Genomic DNA, 4,310 nt, shown 5'->3' on the forward strand with positions numbered 1-4,310 from the left:
AAATCAGATTTAACATAGCTATCTCTTTCCAGGTCTTCAGTGGACCTCTGCAACTGTTGTCTCGTTTTATAACCTTCACTTTCCCATGAATATTACTAGATCTTTGGGTGAAAGCATAATTTATCTGAAATAACAGCAGCTATCTGGATTTTTATTCTTTCTCAATGTTTTTACTTTCTTTTTTCTTTCAGAATAGTTAAAAAGAACTGACACTCCCCAAATCAGGAATTAATAATTTATGCAAGTTAACAGCTTTCCTATTTAAAACTGCTTTAAGATAAAAAAAAAAGTTAACATGGCAGGTGATAGTTTTTAATTTTGTGACTGGTTGAGGATTATTTTATGTTTGAACCTTTATTCAGTATTTAGTATTTTTGAAGTTCATTGTGCTCGCTTCGGCAGCACATATACTAAAATTGGAATGATACAGAGAAGATTAGCATGGCCCCTAAGTAGGAAGTCAAGAAACACCTGGAGTAACAGGCAAATTTGGCCATGGAATGCGGAATGAAGCAGGGCAAAGGCTAATAGAGTTTTGCCAAGAAAATGCACTGGTCATAGCAAACACCCTCTTCCAACAACACTAGAGAAGACTCTACACATAGACATCACCAGATGGTCAACACCGAAATCAGATTGATTATATTCTCTGCAGCAAAAGATGGAGAAGCTCTATACAGTCAACAAAAACAAGACCAGGAGCTGACTGTCGCTCAGATCATGAACTCCTTATTACCAAATTCAGATTTAATTGAAGATAGCAGGGAAAACCACTAGACCATTCAGGTATGACCTCAATCAAATCCCTTATGAATATACAGTGGAAGTGAGAAATAGATTTAAGGGCCTAGATCTGATAGATAGAGTGCCTGATGAACTATGGAATGAGGTCATGACATTGTACAGAAGACAGGGATCAAGACCATGCCCATGGAAAAGCAATGCAAAAAAGCAAAATGGCTATCTGGGGAGGCCTTACAAATAGCTGTGAAAAGAAGAGAAGTGAAAAGCCAAGGAGAAAAGGAAAGATATAAGCATCTGAATGCAGAGTTCCAAAGAATAGCAAGGAGAGATAAGAAAGCCTTCTCCAGCGATCAATGCAAAGAAATAGAGGAAAACAACAGAATGGGAAAGACTAGAGACCTCTTCAAAAAAATTAGAGATACCAAGGGGACATTTCATGCAAAGATGGGCTCAATAAAGGACAGAAATGGTATGAATCTAACAGAAGCAGAAGATATTAAGAAGAGATGGCAAGAATACACAGAAGAATTGTACAACAAAGATTTCCATGACCCGGATAATCACGATGGTGTGATCACTCATCTAGAGCCAGACATCTTGGAATGTGAAGTCAAGTGGGCCTTAGAAAGCATCACTATGAACAAAGCTAGTGAAGGTGATGGAATTCCAGTTGAGCTATTTCAAATCCTCAAAATGATGCTGTGAAAGTGTTGCACTCAATATGCCAGCACATTTGGAAAACTCAGCAGTGGCCACAGGACTGGAAAAGGTCAGTTTTCATTCCAATCCTAAAGAAAGGCAATGCAAAAGAATGCTCAAACTACCGCACAATTGCACTCATCTCACATGCTAGGAAAGTAATACTCAAAATTCTCCAAGCCAGGCTTTAGCAATACATGAACCGTGAACTTCCTGATGTTCAAGCTGGTTTTAGAAAAGGCAGAGGAACCAGAGATCAAATTGCCAACATCTGCTGGATCATGGAAAAAGCAAGAGAGTTCCAGAAAAACATCTTCTTCTGCTTTATTGACTATGGCAAAGCCTTTGACTGTGTGGATCACAATAACCTGTGGAAGATTCTGAAAGAGATAGGAATACCAGACCACCTGACCTGCCTCTTGAGAATCCTGTATGCAGGTCAGGAAGCAACAGTTAGAACTGGACATGGAACAACAGACTGGTTCCAAATAGGAAAAGGAGTATGCCAAAGCTGTATATTGTCACCCTGCTTATTTAACTTCTATGCAGAGTACATCATGAGAAACGCTGGACTGGAAGAAACACAAGCTGGAATCAAGATTGCCGGGAGAAATATCAATCACCTTGGATACGCAGATGACACGACCTTTACGGCAGAAAGTGAACAGGAACTAAAAAGCCTCTTGATGAAAGTAAAGGAGGAGACTGAAAAAGTTGGCTTAAAGCTCAACATTCAGAAAACGAAGATCATGGCATCCAGTCCCATCACTTCATGGGAAATAGATGGAGAAACAGTGGAAACAGTGTCAGACTTTATTTTGGGGGGCTCCAAAATCACTGCAGATGGTGATTGCAGCCATGAAATTAAAAGACGCTTACTCCTTGGAAGAAAAGTTATGAGCAATCTAGATAGCATATTCAAAAGCAGAGACATTACTTTGCCGACTAAGGTCTGTCTAGTCAAGGCTATGGTTTTTTCACTGGTCATGTATGGATGTGAGAGTTGGAGTGTGAAGAAGGCTGAGCGCTGAAGAATTGATGCTTTTGAACTGTGGTGTTGGAGAAGACTCTTGAGAGTCCCTTGAACTGCAAGGAGATCGAACCTGTCCATTCTGAAAGAGATCAATCCTGGGAATTCTTTGGAAGGAATGATGCTAAAGCTGAAACTCCAGTACTTTAGCCACCTCATGTGAAGAGTTGACTCATTGGAAAAGACTTTGATGCTGGGAGGGATTGGGGGCAGGAGGAGAAGGGGACGACCGAGGATGAGATGGCTGGATGGCATCACTGACTCGATGGACATGAGTCTGAGTGAACTCCGGGAGTTGGTGATGAACAGAGAGGCCTGGCGTGCTGCGATTCATGGGGTCGCAAAGAGTCGGACACGACTGAGTGACTGAACTGAACTGAACTGAAGTTCATTAGTTATAGTAATGGAAAGTAGGGTCTGGCTGCTCACTGCTCAAAAGCCAGTAAGGTGGAGAAGCTGGTGGGAAATAATTTTTGCTTTTTTTTGGATGCCAACAATAGGGGCAGGGGGCAAAGGAATTTCTGATCCAAAGGCTGACTTCCCTGAAATCAGTAGGTAAGAGCTTTTATAGACAGGGGCTACAGGCAGAAACAGCACAGTCAGCTCTGACAGTCCTCTTGAAACTGGTCATGCAGTGGTTTAATCAGTATCATTCTGATTGTTTTAAGTACAGTGAATGTTCAGTTTTAGGGTCAGTTTGTTCCCTTTTTCTTGAAGCCAGTTCTTGGAATGTTGCAGCTTAAGTCGTGCCTACACTTCGGTGATCATGTCATTAATTTCTTCCACCTGGTGTGGCTTTCAGTATCTGTAGGACAGCTTACAGGATATATAGCTCAGAATATTATCAATAGCCCTGAGAAGAAAGTAAAGATCCTACTTTGCTTACTGACTAAATTGTTATTGCTTTGTCCTGTTTGACAGATATTCTTTGCTTCTGCATTTTTTCACTTCTCTAAGGTGAGCACCAAATAATTGATACTTTTGAACTGTGGTGTTGGAGAAGACTTGAGAGTCCCTTGGACTGCAAGGAGATCGAACCAGTCCATTCTGAAGGAGATCGGCCCTGGGATCTCTTTGAAAGGAATGATGCTAAAGCTGAAACTCCAGTACTTTGGCCACCTCATGCGAAGAGTTGACTCATTGGAAAAGACTCTGATGCTGGGAGGGATTGAGGGCAGGAGGAGAAGGGGATGACCGAGGATGAGATGGTTAGATGGCATCACTGACTCGATGGATGTGAGTCTGAGTGAACTCCGGGCATTGGTGATGGAGAGGGAGGCCTGGCATGCTGCGATTCATGGGGTCTCAAAGAGTTGGACATGACTGAGTGACTGAAATGAACTGAACTGAACTGAACTGAACTGAATTAAACTTATTCCTCAGCTAAGTTTTTGCAGAGACAAAAGGCAGGCTAAAGACATAGGGAACATAAGCCCTACATAGGGCCCTACTCCATTTCACTATAATTGTTAAAAATCTCCTTAAAGACTATTTTAGAATAAATATCCACTGTGTTTCATGGTCTGTGTCTGAATCTCCATTGAGTAATGCCGATGAAGATTACTTTCATTGCCTGTAATTACTCTCTGTCAATAAAGTAAAAAAAAGATTGTGTCTGATATAACTCCCTTGACCACCAAGACAGATCTCTATTTCCATTCTATATCCTTTTTGCTCATACTTTAAATTTCTTCATTCTGTAATCTCATATAATTTTGCTCAGAATTATTTAATTATATGTGTATCTTTTATTGCCCTCAGAATGTACAATTTAAGAGAGTCTTTCTGCTTTGTCCTTGTGAATATGTACTATGTATAAATAAAACAGTTCCTGGAA

General features: G+C 40.7%; 1 non-coding gene across 1 annotated transcript; it reads left to right on the forward strand.

Moving 5' to 3' along the window:
• The first annotated feature begins 386 nt into the window (after positions 1-386).
• Positions 387-492, forward strand: LOC128059697 (U6 spliceosomal RNA). The gene has a single exon (XR_008200624.1). It is a non-coding gene; the product is annotated as a U6 spliceosomal RNA (small nuclear RNA).
• The last annotated feature ends 3,818 nt before the right edge of the window (positions 493-4,310 follow it).

The sequence above is a fragment of the Budorcas taxicolor genome, chromosome 14 (genome assembly GCF_023091745.1).
Source record: "Budorcas taxicolor isolate Tak-1 chromosome 14, Takin1.1, whole genome shotgun sequence".
Taxonomy (NCBI): Eukaryota; Metazoa; Chordata; class Mammalia; order Artiodactyla; family Bovidae; genus Budorcas; species Budorcas taxicolor.